The sequence below is a fragment of the Macrosteles quadrilineatus genome, unplaced genomic scaffold (assembly GCF_028750875.1).
Source record: "Macrosteles quadrilineatus isolate MER2022 unplaced genomic scaffold, UCM_ALF_1.0 Scaffold_2__2_contigs__length_208266976, whole genome shotgun sequence".
Lineage (NCBI taxonomy): Eukaryota > Metazoa > Arthropoda > Insecta > Hemiptera > Cicadellidae > Macrosteles > Macrosteles quadrilineatus.
Window position 1 is genome coordinate 75,534,138 of NW_026542595.1, and position 26,457 is coordinate 75,560,594.

Consider the following 26,457-nt stretch of genomic DNA (forward strand, 5'->3'; position numbering starts at 1 on the left):
GTAAATCGTATTTTTTTCAGTTAGATGCTTACATAACTTGATATAGTTTAGTTCTATTAATGATTTCCTTTCAATTTCACTCATCTCCTTTCTAAACCTGAATCGTTATAAATCACTAGTTCTTCCCACATTAATTAACTCTCGAGACAAGATTAGGTCGTAAAATCAAACGTTGATTAATGGGGTGATAATATTGATATTAAATTAGGTTTGGAACGGCTAAAAGCTACACTTACTGCGATTTAAACCACTTCTGAGTGTTGGAGAATCGCGTAAACCGGATAAACAAGGAACGAGATTTCAAAAATTAAATCTAGCTAAGTATTCGGTGATTGAGTGTAGATGGCTGATGATTAGTTGGGTAGAAATAGTCATATTTATGCTTATCTGTTGGAAGGCGCGTGAATATTTTTGGGATGACGCATTCCTAGGACCGGGCTGGGGTCAACGTTTCGAGCTTCTAGAACTGGGAGTCTCGGGCCAAGCCACGCCTGTAGCACCGGTCTTAGGAGGATGTAGTCACATGTTTCTGCTAGATTAGAAAAATATTCTATGGAAAAAATTTATTAATTTATAAAATTTTACATTTATTTTATTTTAATTTATTTGGACCACGGTTATACGATAACCTTCCTCTGGCACTCGACTAATATATATTTAGCAATGAACTTATCTTTTTGCACATAAGACGCAAGAGAGTGTTAATACTATGTCACTTTATCGGGAAATAAAATCTGATTCGGTTATCCTTGCATATTTTCTTGATTAGACGTGTTGGCGCCAATATAACAAAAATAACATACATATTCTAGAACTAATTAATTACAAGCAACAAATTGTTTTCTATTTTGACTGAGTCTTGTTTGCAACTATATAGCCACATAGGAACTAAGTATATTTTTTGCAATGTTTATTCGTCTGCAATATCCCCGGTGTAATTCGAGTCTTAGAGCATTGGAATTGGACAATGTGTCATTGTACAGGATTTCGGAGAGTGTGCCATTCTCTAGCTTCATAGAATGACGCTCGTATTCAGAGTTAAAACAATATGCTTTAGTTGAGGCAATTTTGCTGTTTGTTATCCTTTAACTGTTCTTTTAGACGAGGACGTTATCAAGAGCGTCAAAGGTTCGTTTACCCAACAGATCTAGTGTTTTCTTGAAAAGCTCTCTCAAGGATTTGTCCATGCAGTGGCCATGAGAAACTTCTTTCTCTAAAGTGAGGCTTGAAAATGGGAGGAAGAGATTCTCTAATTTCATTTAAGAATTATACAAGGGACTTTACTACTTAGTCTGATCGCCCAATGTAGAATGGCAGGATCAAGGTTTCAACACAAAGAGGTACTCTCCGCTGAATGTCACATTTCTAGCACTCAATCAATTTGTATTCAACATGTTCATATATTTTTTTTATCTCTTAAGATTTATTATTTTGTCAGTGTCTGGAAAAATCACTGAAATTAAACACGCTAGGTAATCTTAGGCTTAATTGATTTCAAATATTTAAAAACTAAATTGCTACCTGTACCAATTACCAAATTTCCGGTCTATGCCACCTAGCAGTCAACAGGGTTTGCGCGACAAGATAGCGGTTCTGCACTTGCTATTTAACTGAAGAAACTGTAAAAAGCTTTGATATCTACGTAACTTTCTCCAGCCAAAAACTGAATGGCCGCGATGTGCGAAGTGGGACATGCGGTACTACAGGACTCGTGCTAGACGCTGCAGAGATTAGCATAATGACTGTAGTCGGCGGTAGAGTGGTCCGCCGCAGTGAATGAGAGAATCAATGGAGACTCTCACACGCAGAGGTACCGCTACGTGATCATGTGACTACAACGGTCCACACACACACACGCACACACGGAGATACGCGTTATCGGACATTTTATGTCGCATGAATGCTGCGACGCGACACATGGATGTACAGAAATGACTAACTGTTGCGAAAATAAAAACACAAACAACTCACTCAAGCCTTATCGGAAAAGACAGAACATGTTCAGTCCTACAATACAATGTGAACTATCTTCGCTGTAGTCCATATTCAATGCTAGAACTTTGATTCGATTCTCGTGTTAAATGTGTTGCTAGAATTAGAATAATAATTAACGTAATTGAATTGGGCCTACGATAAAATGTGGATGAGTGTTATACAGGACACACCAAATTTACCTGGTTTAATTTTTACCTGATCAAACTCAAGGGTAAATATGTTGGAAACTATTGTATCTTTATATCATATAAACAATCTCAGTATCAAAAACTATCAGAGAAAATATAATTGTGAGTTCACGAAGTAAGTAGCTCATTCACTTACTGTATTTTAGTAAAATATTAGCTACAGCTTGATATATATGATACGTATATACTGTATGATGCGTCTATCTTTTTTATCAAAACATTAATGCTTGGATTCATTTCGACATGATCGGGTTTCGTCTTGAAGTTACAGGATTGAAAATTTAAAGAAGCTAAAGTCTTTGAAATAATCTCTAAGTAATTACTTGCTTATTTTGAAACAGTGTTGGTAAAGGTTATTTATTATTAGGACAGTATATAAATGCGTAGAAGAAAAAAGGACGATGTATAACAAAAACGATTTTACCAACGTGCATTCAAAAGATAGAAACTCAAAACGTCTGCAAAAATTGTAATCAACATAACCTCTACAAAGCGATTGTGACCTTTAATCTGGCCAAGAGGAAAGTGAAACTATAGTAATGCTACAAGAAATGCCACATGTACTCAGATTGAAATTTGCTTGTCGATAAAACCCATTGAACCGTGGGTGATAATGTGGCAAAGGTCACTTCCTTTTTTGCTAGTACTCTGCAGTTGTCTAGTTGTGAATGACATTTGTTATTAACAATAAGCTTGGTAGCTAAAATAATACAGTTGATAATGAAATCGTGGTTTTTCACAATCGTTTTATTGTTCTTAACCATAATTAACTGATCTAAACATGTTTAAAAATTTGACCTTCAATTTAACTAAACACACAAGATACAAGAATATACCTAAGGATGGTCATTAATAGAGTATATGGTAATATTCCGCCCTCTTTGTAAACTGGCTAGGTGTTAAATACTCAATATAGACGTGTAATCGCCTCTTGAAATGACTAGTGTCCATGTCAAATATCATTTGAAAGGCTCGGCAATTGAACAAAATCGCTCAAGAAGCTGAACCATGCAAAGTTTCCCAATGTGGTTCACCTCAGAATATACAACAATATAACTGCAGAAAGGGTAGATTTTTAGGGATTTTATGCAATTTCATCGGCAAAGCAAGATTCTACATGTAGCAATACCAGCATTCGTAGTCACGTAGTAACCCCGAAACCTAGACACTGTATGAATGGCTGCTAAAGACCTTTCCGGATGTAAAACTCGTCCTTCAAACGTTATCACTGACAACATCTCAATTGGCGATCTCGAATCTCTCTAAGTTATTCACAGGGTTCGGTTGGCGAAAGTGGCCCGGGCTGAGGCTATCTATCAGGTTGCGCAAATGCCGCTAAAGGTTATGGGATCGTGGGGAAAGTATAGCAGTGTTGGGTGCGGGCGGGGCTCAGTCACCCCATGGTCTACATCTGGACACTGCTCTGACCTTTCCTCCCCTCCCACCGCCTCTGCCATATCTCATGTTTATCTAATTCATTTAACACTCTCCAATCAGACTTGAAAGCGGCGATGAAAGTTACATAATTGCTTTAGTCTTTCTTTTAGTCTCAGATTTTTTCGATGTTGGCCAGTATAATCAAGAACACCGATCTTGATGCAATATTTTGAGAATCTGAGTTCTTGAGTAATCATAATAAAATCCACTAGATCAATAATAGGTTTCAGGTAGAAGATAGGCATAGCAAAGCATTGGAAAAGTTTTCAAGGCCTTAAGTTAAAATTTTCCCTTCAGCCAATAGCAGAATTGATAGTGTTCAAATAAAGATTTTGGTATTCTGCGTACCTGATCATTTATGTGTAGGTACTCGAGAAACGCTAGTAGATTACGAAGATGTATAAGAAGGAATATTACATTTTCGTTGATTAATGCATCAATATTAAATTACCTATAGTCAGTTAGAAGTAGGTTAGGTTTGTGCAAGAGGGAATTTACCATTTAACATTTACGGTCCACATCTTAGCTAATCCAGCAGTGCTCCACATGCAAGAGTTAACGAGGTCACTTGACGGTAAGTCTTGTACAATAAGCGTCAAGACTGAATGGCACAAACATTATTTGATCTTGAACCTTGACCTGGAAGCCATTTAGTATAGAGCGAGCGTAGGCATTGACACTAAGCTAAAGGAATAACTAATGACTCAGAACTAGGACGAAAGGTGTGTATTTTACCAAAAGCGAAGCATGAGAAGTTATGAAAACAGACCAAGTAATTTGATGTCTACATTGAAACACTAATGAAAGGTGGCTCCTTAAAATTCAAGTGAAATTGACTTGATAATGTCAATTGAAACCTGTGTGCTGAGTCAATTACATGTGCACATTAGCTCCGTAGAAATGGCTCCATTATCAAACTGTACGGCGACAAATTGGAATGGCGTGAGAAGACAACAAGAAGCGGGATTTAACGACTTGACGCAATTAGCAAGGTAGAGTTGCACAAAGGATGGTCGCGTTTAATTGCAAAATGCGGATTGGCAGACAACTTGGCGATAATAGTCTAGGTAATTACGGCTTACAATGGACGAAGAGGGAACAGTGAGAGTGGTGGCGCCAATACTGAACCCTGAGGAGCTCCTCGGTCTATCGGGTAGAGCGAGTGTATTATAGACCACTAAAACTATGGAAGCGAGGTTTTGAAATAACGAAACTGTTTTGTACCGTAGCGCACAATACAGTGGTATTGGTTTATACTTAATGGTACCTTTCCTCATAAATCCTTCAATTTTCATGCAATACCATGCTATGCTATCTACATACAATTCATAATACCACAATCACCGACCGTGATGTATTTTCAAAATAAAAACCACAGAATTACATCAATCAACTACATCACAAATATCACTTGAAAACATTAAGCCTATAAAGCTCGACAGATACAGATACAATTGGCCATTCATGTAGCCAAATCTAAGGATAAAAAATAACGTCTGCATTTGCAAACAGAACGAGGAACATTACGATTGTACAAACACCACAATTACTTGCAAAATCCAACATAAGATTGCACAATATTTAGTTGTACTTATCTATAGACTAACAATTAAATCAAAACAGCTTGACACGCTAATCGAATTAGTTGAATGCCAATTTAAAATTTAAAGGATTTATTCATCCGCCAGAATAATGGATACGTTAACCAGTTAAACATTGAGGTGGATACTCATACACATAATTTGAATCGGGTTGAATGTTAACCTCACTTTGACTACTCTATAACAGTCAGACTCCTCGTATCAGCTGTAAAGGTCAGGTCACAGATGCAAGGAATGGCGATGTTGTAACAACGCCTCAAGTCACACCTCAGTGTAAGATAAGGTGTAAAGGCCACAATATCACCGACCTGTCGAGCGCAGCGCAGTGGCAGTAGAAGATATAGTGAATTTCCTATTGGCAATGCGGCCTCAGCTTGCATTGCTTGTTGACAAATAAAGTTATTTTGGTTCAAAGGACAAATACTATCTATTGGAGGGTTTCGAACCCTCTCGTCATCATGAGGGGTCCTCCTATCTATTAGATCTTGAAATCAAGGATTTTGATGTCAGATTCCAAAACAGATTTCCTAAAGCAGCGGCTACACTTGCCCGATTCGGTCCGGTTCGGTCCGGTCCTCAAAAATGCGGAACAATGCTTCCCATGTTTTTAAATGGAGGTGGCTACACTTACCCGATTCGGTTCGGTACGGTCCGGTTCGGCGCGGAACAATCGTCCAGGGAGCATTCATCCGCATTTTGGCGGAAGCATTCGGGGCGGACCGGACCGAATCGGACAAGTGTAGCCACCTACTCCCGAAATTCGGATGAGGATCGGGGGGTTCCGTGAGCGCTCGGCTATGAAAGTGATAAATTAAATTAGGAAAAATAGTTATTTCTAGGACATAGGCCTAAGAATTTAGGCAATAATGTTCATATATTGCCTCGATCATGGAAGACGATAATTATGTCTACACAACCGCGGAAAATAGTCAGAATTTTGTCGCAATATCGGGAGACGATTACAATATCTACACGGCCGTGACGGATTATAGGAAGTTTACCGCGATTGCATGCAAAAACAACCACCATTTTTTTTATTTTTCATTTTTTTGGCACCCCCCAAAAAAGCCAATTACCTCGCGCCCTAGGCACGTGCCTATTCGGTAAATCGGCCCTAGCTAAACACCTTCTGTATCGCTGCACTTGTGCCCCGTGCTCGTGTGTGTCCTCCAAAATATTGTACAAGTTTAGCTACCTCTTCCGGCCGGACCGAAACGATTCTTACAAGTGTAGCCACCCCTCACAAATTCGTGCCGGACCGAACCGAACCGGACCGGACCGAATCGGGCAAGTGTAGCCGCTGCTTAACAGTGACTTGTCAAAAAGTCTTCCAAACCAATTTACCTTGAGTTGGTATTGCGAATTGCAAATTGTTTGCAAATGCACTATTGACATTTCTGAGAGATATCCTAATAGCCATCTACACTTCGAAGGTATAAATAATTTACCGTTTTTACTAGCGTTAAGTTCGCCCATTAACTAGACATTTCATGAAAGACAGATCTCGATACTGAATATAAAGAGACTTATACTTATATTGTATCCCTACGACAGTTATTGAGGCCAACGCAAATTGGAATTGATCAAGAGAAAAGCATATCTAACGATTCTGAACGAAGTTTTATGTGTAAATTGACGGATAATTTTCAATGTCTGAAGGACGCCGTCAACTGAAGTAGTTATGTCCAATCATCCTCTACTTGTACACCTGAAGGATGAGAAAGCTGAGTCAAATGGCAAGACACGAGACGCAAGGGTTATGAGAAAAAACAAAGTCACGAACACTTTCGCTCCTGAACAGTTAGATAAGATGTGGGAATGGCTTTGCTCAGGTGGTTGGATAAGGGAGTAGCGAAATAGCTAGTATTCTCAAGTGTCTGATTATCAAATCGTTGAGATTAGAGCAATATCTTTGTTCTCAATGGAAAGTCCTAACTCACTCGAGAAAGCTCTTAGCAACATTTCCTTATTAAATTAAATTTCCAATGTGAATCATGATTATAATTGACAACATTTGCTAAGAAACCACTATATTTATGGAAGAAAAATACCCAAAGAAATGTTCTCACTCAACTGTTTATAGTAAGGTCACTGACTGATTAAAACCGAATGAATAAAGTGTATCAAATTCGTAAGAAATGTTTATAAATTAGTATTTAAATGGTTGGTGTAAGAAAAGTCCATATTCAAAAGTTTCTGAGATATTTGGTATTCCTATATATTAGAGGTAACTGGTTTATATCCGTGTTTGTGAATGTACCGGCACCACTGGGCTAGGCGAAGAAAGTGCCTGTCCTTGGACAACGATCCATATTTACAACGGTGACCATGAGGAACATTCGCGTTCACATTCACTTTTACGATACCATTCATAATTGTAACTTACAAGCGCCACACCAGATCTATGGTACGTCGTTGCGTTGGAGGGAAAGTTTCCCTCAGCTTTCCTCATTCCCAATACAAATTATGGGTTTTGGAACATAATTCTGGGGTCCCAATTTCGACAATTATTTTTGTCTCCCTCAAATTGCAAAGGAAAGTCGTATTTGCTAAAAATAATACGTTGACACAATCACTGCACGGGTGTTGCATCTTTTTTGTTATTTCATACTACATAACTAATGAAAATTATGGCTACATTTTCCAAAATGTATTGCTATTTCTATATAGTTAGACTGCCTTTAATAATGAGTTTATTTCCTCGTGAATTAGAATTTTAGCTAAATGAATAATACATACCAAAGCTGCTGTTATACAAATGCCATTTTGCCATTTCGATTCCCTTTTCGTGTAAGATATACATAGAAATGCCTCCTTGCACGAAACGCAAAGCCGTTACTTTCATCCCAACCGTTGGCGAAAATGCAACATCCAACAATAAAAATATCACAAAGTTGGACGGGACTTTCTGTCTCGGCCATCCAAAATCGATTAACGTCCTTGATAAACGACGAATAACAGATGAGTCAATAACATCAGACCTTGATTCTCTTCAGCACTGTCATTCCTGCAGTCACTGACCCATGACGGTTGCAATCCTAGACCAATCCTTGACAAACCGTGCGCCGAATGTCCTAGGTCCTGGGCCTTGATCCTCATAATCCTTTCCTTTCTCAGTTCGGCCAACTGCACCATCAAGGGTAACCACAGCAATCCAGTACTTTAATCTCATTCTGAGGAACCTGAACTGAACAAAATAGAAGATACTCATCCTTCTAGTACTTGAGCCAATGCTCAGGTGAAATCTGAAAGGAGGAAGTCGTACATGGTTGGATAGTAAATTAATAGCAGATTCCCATTAAATATGATGACAATGTACGTTGTAAGTTGACGGTGGCTGTCGATGGGAGACCCGATATCGGCTCAGGAGAACGGTGGAAGATCTGGGGACCCGCCCTTTTGGCCGCGGCAGAACACTAGAAGGTAGAAGGTAGAAGGGAAGTGAACGGAGTCTGCGGAAGGAGGTTTATGGGAGAAAGGCTCCCGTTGGAATGTCCCGAACTTCTCCCTACGTGGCATTAAGGAGGCTAGGAGTAAACACTATTGGACCTTTTTCATTCCTGCCAAGATTATCGTTACCTGATTTTGAGGAAAGACTGTACAGTATAAGTAAATTTCTCTTGCGTTATCATCGATAGTATACTTAGCAATGAGCCTAAAAGCTACAAATACACCTACTCTATTACCTACTCTATTATACACTCTATTTTAAGTAACACGAGCCTATGAGTAACAAGCCTAGTGATGATTATATGAGTGTTGAGACAAGTGCATTGATATCAAATCTTGTACGGCATTGAAGTAGCATTTTTGTGTATATGTAAAACGTTCAATTTGGATCCGTAAAAATTTAACTTCACAACACCTCCCATTGGCCAGGAATGAGTATATAATTTACGTAATCAATTACCCCAAACTGGCAGGTTCTACGCTGGGATAAAGCCCGGGGGTTGTACAAAAGATTTTCAATAGACCTCAGCCAAAATCCTTTCCTTTAGCCTTCTCCAGTATATAAACACTCATGTTTACCATTATCCTGACCGGGTAGTCTACAATGTAGCCAACATCAACTGCAAACAGTGTTGCCAAATCAAATAACTAATTAGACTTACTTTCACTATAATCGCTGCCACTTGTCATTGCCCCTAATTCATTTTGCATGTTGGCAATCCTTCATCTCATCTGACCAGTCCCGCCCTCTTAACTCCCTCTCTCTCTCTCGCTCTACTAACAGGATGTTGGTCCTCAAGTCACCCAGTGGTACGCGTTTACTCTCACAAGTACGTTAATAATGCAAGTACTAGAGTGGCTCTAAAATAGCAAACCTACTTTTGGATACTTTAGTGTTAAAGCATCCGGACCATGTCGTATCGCTTTTCTAACAAACAAAACAAATTAAAAGCAAATATTAATTAATCAATATTTGTTGTAATGTATAATGTATGTATGCCTAGTAATTAACGGATCAAAAAATACACGATTTTTAAAAAGCATCATAGTTATATATCGCAGTAACATACCAGTAACACAATGCTTAGGGAGGAAAACAAACTTCCAGACCAGCTAGCAGGCAATTGCCACTGAATTCTAAGACACAGAACACAAAATCTGGCTATCACTAACTAAAGATTTTCCAACCACAATGCAAGTACATAGCTAGCTCACAGTATTTGAAATAAATACATTAGCCAACCGGCGTTGTGCTACAATATGTAATGCTGACGCAACCTCGGAAATGGCGGCTGTTTTCGATGATTTGGCGAATTTTCGATGATTCGGCGCGCCATAATTGTTTGCCCAAACAGTGACCGAGGGCTTGCAAAACAGCGATGGTGACGCAAGAGTGCAGTAGCAACCTAGCAACAGCAACCCCGCCCGTCGATCTGACACGGTGGTTCTGGCTGCGTTGCGAATACCTGCCGAAACTGCTGACATTTCAGCGGCCGCGAGGAAATGGAACAGAGAGTTTCTGTGGCCAAGAGGACAAGGACTGAATCTTTAAACAAACTCAATATTGAGATTAACTGAATCTCGAGGTAAAGATTCAAAGACACCCAAAATGTGATCAAAGATTGGCTGGGGCTTAAGATACTTTTCCTTTAGGTTTTCTCTTTTCGCTCAAGGATTTTAAACCGAGACCTCCAGTATTTTGGAGTTATCTTGAGCCTCCAAAATGTTTGGTTGGGTCCAGGCACATATTTTTACTGGCCTCTAATCTGAGATCTCCAGTACTTTTGTCGCAGCCCTATCATATGGCTTATGACCTATAGTATGTTTTTTGACTGAGCCTATCCTGGGGCCTCCAGTATATTTGGGCGGCAGTGAATTGACCAAAATTGAGGAGCTCCGCTGATTATTATCCGACACGAGTTCAAATCGTGAATGATTTAACTGAATGATGGTGGTTATTGCCGAAATCGGACGTGTAGGGTCAAAATACGAAGGAAAGTGGGAAATTGTGCAGAGATTAATGCAACTCGTAAAACTACTATGCAAAACTCTACACCTGCAGAGTAAGCAAATTCCCAGCTGATTTATTTTATGAAACTTTTGCTGAAACTCAAATAATGAATACAATTGCCCAGGAAATTCGCTTAATTAGCAACTAACTACAACGTAATTTCTGGGAAAAGAGTACAATGTCAAAATAAAATTGTCTTCATATTCATAGTTTCTGGAGATAGAATAGAAAGAAACATGAATAGAATAGGAATAGGAGATTGCACAAGTAAATTGTTCATACAAATACGACGAAGTCTAAAGAGCCTGTGGCATTAGTTTAATTGAATTTATTCGATTATTCTTTATGTGTTTCTTCGTTCCTAACTGGCATTTATAAAATATTTAAATAATGAGTAGTTTAAGTGAAGTGTTTTTCCAATCGTAGATGGATTTCTTCACGGAACTTTCTCCATTCTTTAAGGCATTGAAAAGTGGTACCCAGTTCCTAGAATTATCCAACGGAACGTTTATTTTCTTAGACAAATTAGCCTCAGAAAGTAGCTATCAAACACGCAGAACATCCATCGTCAGTGGGTCGAAGGTCAAGAGGAGGCAGTTTTTGTCTATAGCTATTAGGGACAGCGGATCTTCTCCACCAATTATTGGGTAAAAACACTCGGTAAATGAGACGAGCAACTGTTGCTTTTACAGAATATGTCCAGGTATTTACGAAAATCTAATTTGAATTATGGAATGATGAAAAATTGACCGATATATTAATATTTTTCACCCACCCAAGAAATGGCAATCATTGGTTTTCTTGGAAGAGTTGTAAGATACAAGGACAGAGTAGTTTTAGACAACAGAAGTTTCTTCAGTCGTATGTGTTTTACTCCAGCCACCAAATGGTCACAGATTAATCTCTCTTCTAATTCATTTTTTTTTAATTTATCAAGGAGTTGAAATCACACTTCCCTGCTAGCACAGGTAATCGGTTGATAAATCTTTGCATGTTTCACCTGCTTCTTGTATAGCACTGTTGAATACAAATCTATCATTTGTTGCGAGCTATTTCGACGCATGATAAAATGATGTAGTCTTTAGTATAGCTTAGTTTATTTTTATTATTTGTAAGAAAACTTCATTAGAACTTGACCTTCAAAACTACATATACTATACATCACTTCTTTTTTTTCTTTTTTTTATTTACTTTTAACACGAACAACTATGTTCACATAAATTGGATATGTTCTTCTGAGTTGAAAAGGCGCCAAGCATTCTTTCATATCAATACAACTAATCAGACAGTTAATATTACTTGTTATTTAGAGCGTTCAAAATTCAACTACAGTACATTACAGTTAGCTTACACTTACAGCTACAAGATTCACCCATAAGCTCCGTGGCTGGATCGTTTCGCTCACCTAAAAACAGAAAACACAGTTAGCACGCCATCCAATCAGTAATTAGCCCACTTGCTAGGCTAACGAGAACTCAACACAGATAACAAGGCTAATCTGTGCTGGAATGCAGCTTAACTCTGCCATCACCTTTAACAATGGTCAGCTTTGCATTGTCCTCGGCAATGTTTGCGACAATTAACTTTCCCACTTCCTCATTTAGAAAGTTCTTGCTCGTGCGTTGAATTCCGGAATGACTGATTGTGGCTTCCTCAAATGCGGTGGCGAGAACTGTAAACCCCAATAGCAAATAGTCAACGGCTTCGGAGTAATTTTCATCCTACGGGCTTTGACCCTTGAGAAGTGGCTCAACCAAGCCTTGGCTGATTTGATTGATGGATTGACTATGACGCTGACACAAGGTTGCACACAAGGAGAAGAGAGAAAGATAGGTGTTGAACGCAGAAAATCATAGCTGTCACTAACTTAATACCAATGAGTGTTTAAGGCAGAACCGTCTACCAAAAGACTAATGGCCAAGAAAGGTCAACTAGAGAAAAAAATATCACTATATGTGAACATTTGACTAAATGTGAACATTTCACTAAATGAAGTGAAAACTAGGAATGGAAATATGTCTCGGAGAGAAAGACAACTCCACGGTCAGCTTTTATCATACTCCTACTTGGTCCATCGTCTATCCAGTTTAAGCCGGATGAAAGGGGATTATCAAGTGATTGGGAAGGGTAGGGGAGGAAGATCGTGACTGACAGCGTTACAAGATGCAATTAACCAGGTGAAAGCTCTCAGTTTGTCTGTTTGTCTGTGTGAAGCAAGTGGCAGAGACTTCCAGACTACTTCATCAGGTCAACGGTTATGAAAAGCATGTTTAAATCGCTTAAGAAAACTGTGCAAAGAGTCCTTGTATTTTCAAGAATATGTACTTACGCCCAATGAAATGCCTTGACAATACTCTATCTAAATCCCTTTAGAAGAACAACCTATAAATGATAGGTATAGTGGCTTTGGTAAATTTCCCAAGTCTTTTGCTTATGAAGGATATTTCGTCGCGACCTGGTTACTCTTATAAATCTTCGTTTACGGCTAGTGATTGATTACAATTTATATTAAAACTTAATTGCTGCAACCAAGGTGGATATGAATATTGACTGGCGTTGTAACACTATTATAATAATTCTCTATTCATATGACAACCTTTTGCTAAAGAATCCTCTATATGAGACTCACTCCCTGGATGACTGTAGACTATTCACGCTATCAATGGACATCTAAATAGGCTCATTGGACGTTTTTTACGAACAATTGATAAACAGATCCCATTTATAACTGCCGACAATATTGTTTCCCTACATTCTACATCAATGTACAATGATGCGATTGTGAAGTTTTCTTCAACATTGGATTGGTTCTCTGAAAAAAAAACCGTCATGTCCAAGAATGAACACTACTCATAATGTATAATTTATTACTTTTTGGTTGTTACGAAGAAAAAAGTTTAAATACTGGTCAGGTACTAGACGTGTTAGAATAACAAGATACACTAACGTGATAACACTTCTAAGCCAATTACTGTTGGTTTATCGAAATAATTGTTAACGTACACACGCGGCTAAGTAAAGTAGAACAGCACCAAATCAGAGAGCCTGTTTAATGTATACAGACAATTAAGAGCTTATTGCTCTATGACAGCTTTGCGCACTGATGTAGGACTATCAGCTGGTCGGCTACTCCCGCGCGCGCGTATCTTATACGCTGCACATGCAACAGATCGCTAATTGCATATTCACCACAACACTTGTTCCACTTTCCCGCTAACTAGCATGTACACTGTTTTATGTCATTGTTGACAATACTCCGTTTGCTTGACAAGTTCGATGTTGTAATTTTACTTCATCTGGTTTTGAGACGAGTCAAAAGGAATATTTTAGGTTACTTTCTGGCTTTGTTTTTACAAATCTGCAACAATTTAGGTTTTAATTACATGTAGATGTACACAAACACAATTTTTCGTAGTTAAAAAGATCATCTAAATAAACGTTACGTTAGTTTACGATGTAAGGAAGTATAATACATAGGTACTTTTAATCAAGAGCATACATCTATAGCGTTAAAAGATCATAACTCAACACAAATCGTTATTGCAAATTTGTGAATGTACAGAAAAACTTAAGATATTATAGGTAGTTTAATTTTCGTACATATATCGTCCGTATAAACTAAAGCCTTATTTCGCAATGAATTTAAAAAATGCTAATCAATTTGACGAAAAAAAAGTCTTCTTCACAGCATTCCCAGAAACCATGACCTATTCTACAACTTGCCGTTTTTGCTGGATACCGATCCAATTACATGAATCAAGAACAATTTGAAGTTCCGCTTCGAGTTTTTGAGCTTCTTCGAAGCGGTTCCTCAAAAAGTTGAGGAATCCACCGGTAACCCTGCCATTGAGGCGGTGGTCCTCGGTCATTCACCGTCCCCAGCGGTCACTCGGACCACGGGTCGCGACCTTCCCTTGGTGGGAATCCTCCCGGACTGGTCCAACAGAAGATTAAGCTCATGCGTCTGTGTTTTATGGACCTTCTTGAATCTCAAGTGGACAAACTGGTTGCGAGTCTCCGTTTCGTTTTGTTAACCAGAAATCCGAGGATTTCGGCTTGGTTTGTACACACGCTAGACTGTACACTTTGAACTGTCGAATCCTTGTTTATATGTTCTTCGGTTGTGGAAAACTGACGTAGGAAATAACTGCATTCCCATGATCCAGTTGTACTTTATCCAACAGTAAATTATTATCAACAACTGAAAGACAAAACATTATTTCGAAAGTTAAAATTTATATAAAATCTGTGTCTACTTCAGGAGACTACTGGTTATGATTGTGACTTGCATAAATAAATGAAAACAATCACTTTTATGTACAATCAATATAGGCTATTTTATGTATTAACATTATAAATGGATTCAATCTAGTAATGTTGAGTTACAGGTCATATTATATATACGTTTTGATATTATTGAATCCTGGTCCATAAAAGTTTCCAAATGTATAAGGAAAACCCATTTTAAAGCGCCAAGAAGTTTCTTAAGGTCGACCAAACAAAAACAATTGCGAAAACACGGGCTGTACAGTTGGCACGGAGTAAACAGAGCGGAAAAGCAAAGAAAGCCAAAGCAACAAGTGTTGCTACAGACCCAGCTGATTGGACCAATATTGACAGATCAGCTGATCAACCAAACCATGCTGTGCTACTGAAACAAATACAGTACCTCTATGTCACTAACTCAGATAACAAAGTATGTTGGCCGTGTATGTATATAGGTCACTGGCTCGACTACCAGTGTGTTCCCGGTGTTGTTTAATATTTTAGGAAGAGTTTACCAAAATTGATCATTTATTGACAGATCAGTTGATCATCTATATCCGCTACAGACTACATTCTCTATGTAGGTCACTGGATCTACTATCAGTGTATTACCGGAGCTGTATGATGGTTTAGGATGATTTAACCAATATTGACGGATCAGCTGATCATATACAGATACTAAATGTAGGTCAGTGGCTCGACCGGTGTGTTACCGGTATTGCATCACATTGTAGGGTTTCCGTCAGACCGTCTAGCAAGGAAGCCCTCTTCGAGCTAATAGCTTGTTTACAACTTACTTCACAACTGATAGCCTCTTTTAGCAAAGTGCAGTAAAATAAAAGAAGAATATTGTTTATCTGCCATTCGGACAGTGCCTGGCTTGTCGCACTAGTGATACAATTGGTCGTAGGATAAATATTTGTATGCAAAAAGAAAGGAACATAGAGTATACTGAGGATATAATACATTCTGAAAAGAGTATACCACAATTAACTGTATAATATTGCATAAACTTTCTTTGTCAGAAGTTCAATAAAATAAAAATTAATGAAACTAGTTAAATATAAAATAGGTATTGTTCCGAAAATACTTTTAAAACGACAATGATGTTTCCTGCCAATACTTAGAGTCATATTATTGTTTTCTCTGGAAGTAGGGTCTACGATGAGGTTACAGATAGTCGTGGACTTTGCAACAATAAATCGCAAGGAAGAATCTCTCGGAGAAACTGCAGAGAGATGAAGTGAATCAGACCGAGCAACATTTCGGCGAGCAAGTTGGAGGCAGTGAAAGCTACGACAATTTAATTTTAGATATGATCAAGAAAGAGATCACAGCAGTAAATGTCCTTGATTGGAGAGTTGTGAGCGTGTCGTGGCGAGCCTGGCCCAGATTGAGCCGTTCGCCGGTGCAAAGCTCGCACATGCGCAACTAACTCTACATGCGTTGCGGTGCACCGTGCCAGTTTTCCAGAGTTCTCCTCAGATTTAAGAGATCTCTCAAAGAACACATTCAAAGAAATCTCTCACATTTGCCTGATACGTGCCAAGCGGATCTACAAAATGAGGCGGTAACGACATATCTTAATTAACTGAAGTTTGGTAAGGCTTGAACCCGAAACTCCAGGACAGCCCCTGGGTGGTATGTAGAATAGTTTCCTGTTACTAAATCAGCATCAAAGCTATTAAAATTCAACCTTAACGAGGTTGGTCATTAAAATATTCGACTTCTTGAGATTTGCCCAGTGGTGACCCTAGGGTAGCCATTATTTGAGGGAAAAAAGCCATTGATGTTTCCCACTTTAAATTTTAAAACTGATTCATTTATTGGGTATTAAAAGCGCATGTAAGGTTCAGTGATAGGTTGGTTGCCTCGTAAGATTTACGACAAAGACAAATAACGCAATGAACTTGAATTGTTTCATCAACCTACGTAGAAACTTATGTCTTTGTCGGCAAGACGCGGAATAGAGCATGAACGGACCGCGGTCACGACCAGACAGATCCGGGTCTGACCTTGGCAACTTTCCCCGGTCGCGAAGATCACATCTCTGACCGCAGGAGTCTGGGTATGTGAACCATGACCGCGACCAGCCACTAGTGTCGCAGCTCTACTGCATCTTCATGTACACTTTGTAACCTGGCTATGTGAACAAGATGACTGCAATCTGAGTAGAGGAGCCGTCCTTTGGTAAACAATAACTTTCTTAAATTGTAGAATAAAAATCGTTTTAGTCGCGTGGTTTTTAATTTATTTACAACACTCAATCGTATGGAATGTTGACTGAAATTCTTATTATTGGGTCACACGGACCTTTTATAATGCAAAGAAAATGAATCAAATTACTTAAAATGAATCCAAGTAAAATAATGAAATTCGAAAATAAGATACGTTGCAAATTTATTAGATATCAAGAGCGTTAGAATGTCTAAGATGAAACGAACCCAACATGTTTCTCTAAAAAACGTTATAGAAACAACTACATGCTTTTAACACGAAAGAACATTTTGGACAGTTCACATTTGGAATAGTGCATAATTTGTAAACACTAACAGATTATTATCTGACCAGATTGATGACAAACAAACGAGGTACAGTAGAGAGATTACTGGAAGTGGCGGGTAACGGTCGGCCACAGACATCCTGACCTTCTCTACGAATTGGACCGAGACTGAACTGGGCCACCAGCGGAGTAGCAGCAGCAGACTCTCGGAAATCTGCAGCGCAGCAGCAGTCTAAGGCCGGGGCCACACGTGGCGGATCGTCCGCGCGGCTTATGATCGTACGATCATAAGCCGCGCGACGATGTCCCGGCCACACGGAGCGGATGAACCGCTTCCGGTTGAGGTTTCCTAGCCTACGTACTGAGATTCTAAGGCCCCGTTTATGCACCAAGTGCGGGAGCGGTGCGATAGCGGGCCCGCTCCCGCTGTAAATGAGTCTGTTTATGCACGAAGAGCGATAGCGGTAGCGGTTGGTTAAAGGAGAATGGAAGGGGGACACAGTCTTGCCAACTCAAACTCTGCCAAATAATTAACACAACTATTTGTCCTAAGTGTACGTGCGCGTGGGTCAAGTTGGCAACCCTGGCTTCAGCCCAAGCAACCGCTGCGATTCCTAACTACACAGCGGGCGAATTAGAAATCGCAGCGGGAGGTCAACCGCTATCGCTATCGCTCTTGGTGCATAAACAGCCCCATTTAACTCAATGGTGTTAGAAATCGCTCCCGCTGTCGCTACCGCTACCACACTTGGTGCATAAACGGGGCCTAACATGGTTTAATTCACTCGTTCTCGTTGTAGTCATGGAAGAAACACGTAACGTTAGTTTGTGCATTAGAAGCGTGTGGTGAGCTAGAGCCTAAGGCAAACCGAAATCATTGGGTCCATCATTTCATAACCGATGAACCATTTGTGTTCCAAACCTTTTACGAGCACATGCGAAACCATAGTTCGGAGTCTTTTTTGTTACCATCGCATGTACCATCGCATCGTTTGACGAGCTACTTCAATTGCTTTGACCGCATATAACTAAGGAAGAATGAAGATATACTCATGAGAAATGTACAACATGAGAAATCCCACATTATTTTTAACAAGTTCTATTGATTTGTCTGTATCGAACATTTTACACCTATAAACCGAAATGCACAAGCACAAACTAAAAAAAAAAACCACTAAAAATGCTTGAAAATGAGCTCTAACCGCGCGGACAATCCGTATCGTGTGGCCACTCTCATAAGACTACGTGTGTCATCCCCTCCAACGCGGCTTATGATCGCGCGGACAATCCGCGACATGGCGCGGACAATCCGCCCAGGCGGCTTAGGATCGCCCCGTGTGGCCACTCTCTATTGATTCAATGGGTTGTCGCACCACGCGGATCATCCGCGTGGTCCGTCCGCGCGGATGATCCGCGTCGTGTGGCCCCGGCCTAAAGAAGCAACCAGCATCAACATGACCAGACTAGAAGCAACAACATCAGCAATATGTATACGCAGACTAATGGCTGACTAAAGTACAGCAGTGCAGTATACTAGCAACATCAACAGACTAGCTATCTATAATTATATGCAGACTAGCTTAAGTCTGCAATTAAGTATATCAATTATCAATTATCAATTATTTAAGATGGGGACGCCACTATACTTTCCACCATCAGGCTAACAGCAACAACAGCATGACTAACAGCTGTCTAATGTTAACTATTGCTATAAACAATAAACATCATAGTTGTAGCAGCAACAGCTTCAGTGCGATTGAGAGCAGAAGTTCACTTATCCTAACAAACCATAGACAATCCCTACGAGTCATGGAGAAGGATATAGATACTTTGCCGAGTGTGATTTTTTCTTGTAGATTAACGTGTGACATTACTCCTGAAGTCTTTATAATGCAATTCTGTAGGCTATTTAACGTTTTTCACCAACTTCTGGTCTACAGTATGGCCATCTAGAAGATCAATTAATTGCTTGCAAAGGTAACTTCAGTCAATATATAATTAAAAGTAATAAAAAATAATGCCCACAGGACTGTTGTAAAACAAGCTATGGTCAAACAAATCTAGCCACTTTTGTCGTATATATTATCCAGCGGTAAATAGAAAATGTAAGCCACAAAACTAGTTGTATCTTCACTTAGCGACACGATTGCGAGACTGTGATTGCACCGACTGAGATCTTACTTATCTGATATTTAAATAACGAGTGCATTTTGCAATTGCCTTTCACATCGGCTCTTTTCATCAACTCTTGACCGAGATCGTCCTCTCCGCTGTTTTAACCGCATCACCGTTATGAAACGTAACGTAGAGCAGGTTCTTCATGTTCCATGTTGTAAGTGGTTCAAGGTCCCGCAGACTTCAGACTCTTCATCTTCAGATGTCTGCAACGAAGATCGTGCGTCTCGCCGAGTACTTCACTTCAGTACCGTCGCTCTTCATATACTGAAAGAAACGCCGCCGCTTTGTGCTATGTGTTCCTCCACGAGTTGGATACGGAAGTGTAAGATTTGCTTTATGACATCTAATTACATTCTATTAGACAATTTATCTCAGTCACCACTCGTTAATCCGTAAACAGTTAATAAAAACTTCGAATAAACCGAACAGACCTTTTGTCACGGCAGTTTATAAATATTTCATGCGCTTTTTCAACCACGCAGCACTCTTCAGTACTAGATAATTACTGTTTGTATTTTGAAATTCAGAAAACTTAATTCAAGCTTGTTTCTGTAAAAAGTACAGCATTAAATAAAAAGGGTTGCCCAAACAAACAGAACAGGAACAGCACTGTATTTTTCGTATAAAAACTACTTAATTCGTTCCGAGTTTTCGTTATACTGGACGACGAGTCCCCCGATTGGTCCCAACTTTTAACAGGTTACTGTGCTTGTATCCTCCATCACGCGAGTGCCCTTTTCACCTTACATGTTCCAACACTTTCAACTCCTTAGTAGATTTGAGACAACAGAATTTACATAATGTCATGTAATAATTATACCCTTAGCAATATGGGAGTGCTCCATAACACATGTATTTTATCTGGCGTTTAGTTTGTAGGGACGCTCCCATATTGCTAAGGGTAGAGAATCAAAAAGTTACTAGTATATGCGCACACAAGACATGCACCGTTCTTAACATTTAATCAACAATTAAAAGTGCCCCATCTCTATTACAAGCTGTTACATGAGCAATCTATCGATCGGAACCTATTATCGACTCAACGGCGTGTAACAGTTGCTGTGAGGGCTCACTGCGCCGCACTGGTAACTATTGTTGCAATAGGTGTTATGGCCGGGACGTGGTTACTGCCTGTTCCTGTTGCAGCGATAATCACTACCCGTTACCTTTCATTTTGTACATTCGAAACTCATAACGAGCGAAGAGCTGTTTTATGTGATTAAGTCCACTGCAACGTGTCTCCAACAGTGAACAAGTTCTTATAAATACAAAAGATTCACCAAGTCCACGTGGCCCTGTATTCCTCAGAGTGAAATTGGACTTAGTGCCCATTTAAAAGACTGTAACTTGCCATGCAATTAGTTGAGAACTTAGTGCCTTATACCTCTGTAAAGAGAAATAAAAGATGGATACAATAAATGTGAAATAACCTCAATTCGGCCAAACATAGTCATCGTGCCCTTTACCTCCAATGTCAGTACTTTCTGTTTGTTTTACAAACTGATCACAAAAATCAGACATTAGATAACAGTAAACACGATGTTAAGCTAAAAAACAACGAGAAGTGATGTCGTTGTGTCTAGAACGCGTGAGAATGACGATGCAGTTGTGTGTGTGAGTGAGTGAGAGAGAGAATGTAGAAGGATGAGAGTCTGCGTGAGAGTCTCGAAGTCACGAGTGCGATATCACATGCAAGGTTGACATCTGAGAGCTGCGAGGGTCTTCCATCAACCAGCCTCCGCAGAGATCAACAGAATAGGGTCGAGAGTGCTACACGGCTTCACGATGCGACGTGGCTTGGATGTTGTCATAGTCACTTATCAATAACTTTAAAAACCTGATCCCTTAATATTCAGAAAAAGTATATTGAGCATAGGAGCTAGATAGCAACCCAAGCTGACACAAGATTACAGCTAACAGTACAGAAGGGGATCCACACTAGACTGTGAAAGCAGATTTGGTTCAATTTATAATTTCATAGATGGCTTTTGCTTTCTTACAGAAGAGGTGTAAATCTCATTGTATGACTAAGGAAATTTAAGGCGATTCTATAAGAAACCGTCAGACGTTTTCAAGGACTTTTCACAGTAGCTCAAAGGGAAGATGGAACCAGTTTTATTACAAAAACCTGTGCGGCGATGGAGAGCCACACGTAATACGATTTCACGGTCGGGCGCCGCCGCGACGACCCCGACATACCTGGTACATCGGTACATGCTGGTGGCGGAGATTTAATGTATAAAAATATCATAAACAATGATCCCAGGTAATGCCGTTGGCGGAATACTATATCCCAGGTCTAGACTCTGGAAACGTGGATTGGGGGTGTTCGTTCTCGGTATCCCTTGCACGAGCTAAAAACTTCATCGTCAGAAACATTCTTGGTACGAACATCTTTATCCTGTCAATATATCTGACGAAGTTATGACATAATATATTGGACTGAGGTAGTGATTGCAAGAATCAAGACCAAGAGATTCTACCAATAGGTAAATTAGATACTAAACAATACTGCCATCGGCACCATCTTGGCGTTATAGTCCTCTCTTTTCTCGAATGTTCCAACCATTATCACTAGAAGCAAGAATCGAAGGCTTTTAATATTACATACTGTAATTCGAATAACGATTCGAAATCTCATAACGTGGAAATAGGTCACAACTATATACTTATACATAAGCTGTGAGAGGCAGCACCGATTAAAATATAGAAAACTGTTTGTGAGAAAGGGTGGAAACAACTAGGATTGGAGATAGTCGGTATATCGACCTTCCGCCGTCTACTATCCCGAGCTTCCTATTTATATTAGTAATTTGTTTGAACCTGGACACATCCAATCTGCCTAAATTTGTAGCTGTTTTGAAAATAAACATATGAATTGATTTTAACGGCTCTACCTATCTACCATGACAAATTGATTATAAACTAACCGAAAAAAGTCAAATAAGTCGTTTTGGACTCAGTAGTGATAATTTTGAATCAAACACTTATCATGCGGAACAAAAAGTACATTAGCAGTTGGTAAATTTTGGGGCGTGTCAAAAGGGCAGAGGCGCCACAAGCCTGTTTCCGGCCCTGGGAGATAATACGCCCACTCCCTAAGGAATTTCCGCCCAGTTGGAAAAGAAAATATAAATCTTTCTGGAACAAAAAGCCTCACTGTTTTAGGAGGTGGCTTCTCAATGTTATTGCCAAGTGGGTGTAAGGTTATGTTCTACCTGGAAGACAAAATCGTCAAACGGAATCAACATAGTTTGCTCTGCTATGAAAGTTAATTATTGTTTAACTATCATGGAGTTAAATAACGTAAAAAAGTTTCCATGCAAAGGATAAACGTGATGTTAATTTGCTATGAATTGACGATTGTTGATAAACTTGTGGTAATTGAACGATTTATTATCTATAGGGAATGGATTATCTCAAATGCATTGTCTAAAAGAACTGGTAGTTGTTGATCCGTCGCCCTTTCCTGTTAAATTAATTTTGTATGGTATATTAAAATATTCTACAAGCGTATAAACTCTAAACAGTATATAAAATACCATTCTCTTTAATTTCGAATCCAAACCATTCTTCTATGTTATAAGCAGCAATAGGAAATGTAACTACTGTGTCGTGTTATTTTAGTGAAGGCAGTTATGTAGTAAATGAAAACTCATACACTTAGAGAGACTCGTCCTTACTTTCCAAGACGGGTGGAGTTATAGTTTTAGGGGAGCTTACAAGTAGTACTGGATTAATCACGTATAGTTAAACGCTATTGGTTATTGGCATGACTTCCATGTAGGCCTCCTAGACTGATATACCGCACTCCAAACACTAAACAAGCTTTACCCCACCCGTAGGTTATAGCAGTTTTTGAAATTACAGGTAAAAAAAACTAAAATTTCAAAAGGTTGAATCTATCACCACGGATGAACTAGCAGGGAGTCCATTCATTCCAAGAGATCATCAAGGCAGATGATCAACAGAGCTTTTCACCAGAGCCGTTGACGCTACTGAAGACACCGACAATAATTAATGGACTTCCACCAGCTGGTTGTTTTGAAAGAGTGGGAGAGAAGTATGGAGTGATGAGTGAGAGAGAGATGAGCACATTTTGATTGCAGGACATCACAGACCTGACCTTTCCCTCTGCTCCTTTCACCGTAAAGCGTAGAGGTGGTCACGGTTCATTTGGGGCTGGCAAATTGGAAAACGACCAAACAACTCTTTACGACTAGCTACTGCTAGCGGAGACAACATTGTAACCCTCAGACTTAGTGGATTTCTCTTGATTGTATTCGTTTGACTATCGTAAAGAAGCCATGAAAAACGTCTATTTATTGAATGGCATTAATTTCGCTTCGGCTAAATAGTCATTATTTCATTGCAAAGTGTAGAGGACCCTATTTGAAATATAACGAGATTAACTTCGTCTTCTGCTACATCCGCCAAAATAAATCCTGATTTTAACCCAAATAAATAAAGTGTATTACCTTACTTAGATAAAAATCATCACTTACTGTTAATCCTGTTTATCCTATCAGCCATTAAAGACGCCAACATTACCTGTAACAAAAATAAATCATTAGGATATTAAATCACCGAATCGACTGAAAATTCAGATACAAATGTTCATGCCAAATATTGTTTGAAGAGGCCACCTTCATTTTAATAAAGTAAGCTATATATTTTTTTTTTAATCGACTCGAATGCCGAATTTAAGTTTTTAAGAATATCAGTTAATTAAGTGATCTTGTCAATACAAAACATTTCATTTCGTGTGTTTTGCGCCATATGGATTTTTTGTAGAGGAACGGACCAAAACCTTAAAACCGTCGTAGATTTTTTTTCATATAGCACAATTTGTTAGCCCAATGAAAAATAATGGTATATAGACCAGAGTTTATGTAGATAAGCCTATGCATACAACCACTAACATTCATCAAACTGCTTCTCGCCACTTCTGACTACTCAAACACTATAAATAGCAATGTCAAATAAATTACCTATAAATAACACAATCAACTTAGGTGGTATGTTTTGATACACGTAGCCGGCTGGTTTGTTTAGCTATCCAGTGACCTGAGGTAAATAAGTTTTCAGTCTCGCATGTCTCTGCTAGCGGTGAGTCTCTTGTTTTCCTTCAAACTCAGACAAAAACATCTCTAACGACTTTATTTGTGGCTGAGGAATGTCCTCACGCGTCTGATAAGATAGTATCACCGAGGTTGGGGAAAACAAGAGTTGAACAGTCTTGCCCTGGTATGAAGTGGCCAACATGAAGTGTACTGGACGTGAAGTGGACATTCCGTCAGAACATGAAGGCAATAGAAGACGAAGAAGACAAACGTCGTGACGTAGTTAGTCGCAAACTGGCGGAGTTGGTTAGTGGCACAAGATGAGACGATTTGCTTTGTCTACATTGGTACTGCGAATTTTCTTCTGCAACTAAATGTCTACTTGCAAGCCATCGTTATATCTTGATGGCAGCACTGCTATACTATAGCAAGATGGTCGTTGACGGGAGCAAAACCAAACATAATATAACTGTTTTTCTGTAGTTGTCAGTAAACAACATCCCCTGTTTCTTTGTGGGCGAATGTTTGGAAGGACGAAATTCCCAGAATGACTCAATCTCCTGGAGTGTTTTGACCCAATCTCTCTTGGCTGAAGGCGTGGATGAGTCACAAGTTTGATGACTCAGGCTGACGTACTGTGCTAATGTAACTGTACCTTACTGTCACGGGTGTGTCTCCTTCGGTACTGATACTACGACATTCAGAGGGTTATCTAGGTCAATAGCACGTTGTAAGCACAAAGGTGATCTAATCTAAATATTGTAAGTCTAAAGAAACATGAGTGTTTTGACTGTTACCGGGCGTGTTGTGGAGGCAACTCAGAGGCGTTGAAGAGTGAATCAACAATTGAATCACTGAAAGTCCCAGTTCAAATATTGACATTGTACATGTTACCAAAATGATAAAATGATACTTGATGTTCTAATGAAGAGTGCGTCAATATTAGCCCGGTAGGCATCATTTTAAGATTGGTCAAATTTAGGATGCAAAGCCGATTGTACAGCCGCAAATCGGGAGCCCAATGAATGTTACAATGATTGTTAAAAACTTAACAAAGGCTATTCATAGACAAATATAACTTCTCAGCCTATTTTTGGTTAATAAAACCAGTTTTACTTTCAATAGTGTTTTACTTCAAGATATTTTAATATTCAATAGTGTCCTATCTTTAAATTCTCAGAAAACGTCTTTGCGTCCCAACTGAAATCTCGGGGAACTCCAAATTCTCATCAAAATTCCAACGGAATACTAATGCCTCTTTCACACGAAGCGGCGCGCGCCGTGCGGCGTCCGCCGTGCGGCGCTGCGCCGGACAAGCGTGTGTCTTCACACTAGTATGGTTTCGTGCGGCGCGCGCCGTACGGCCCTCCTAAATATTTATTATTTTCTGTTCAGTTGTGGCTTTTAAATTAATACTCCACTTAAAAGTTCAAATAAAATGAATACTGTAGGCTAATTTAATTTCCGTTCAGTTGTGGCTTTTAAATGAATACTCCACTTAAAAGTTCAAATAAAATTAATACAGTAGGCTAATTTAAAATATAAAAACTAGTGCACCTGTTGCTCGAATTCGAGCAATTGCAAAATATTAAAGTAGTTTTTTTTTACGAATAATTGTCACAATTTCCGTCGACTTAAAAGAGTCAACTCATAGATAATGTAACCAATCACTCCACTCCAGTTATCGAAACTGGAAACGAACTCACTCTGAAAACGAACGCTCACTCCACTCCATCTATCGAAACTGAAAACGAAAACTCTCTGT

General features: G+C 39.2%; 1 protein-coding gene across 2 annotated transcripts in view; it reads right to left on the reverse strand.

The window, feature by feature from the left end:
• Positions 1 to 26,457, reverse strand: part of LOC128986112 (cyclic AMP response element-binding protein A) — a 94,424-nt gene that overhangs the window by 33,961 nt on the left and 34,006 nt on the right. Inside the window, exon 1 of one of the 2 annotated variants that reach the window (XM_054406256.1) lies at positions 12,040 to 12,081. The exons of the other annotated variant lie outside the window; for it this stretch is intronic. The gene's annotated coding sequence lies outside the window, so the exon portion shown is untranslated. Of the gene's footprint in view, positions 1 to 12,039; positions 12,082 to 26,457 lie in introns of those variants that run through there. 2 annotated transcript variants of the gene reach the window in all.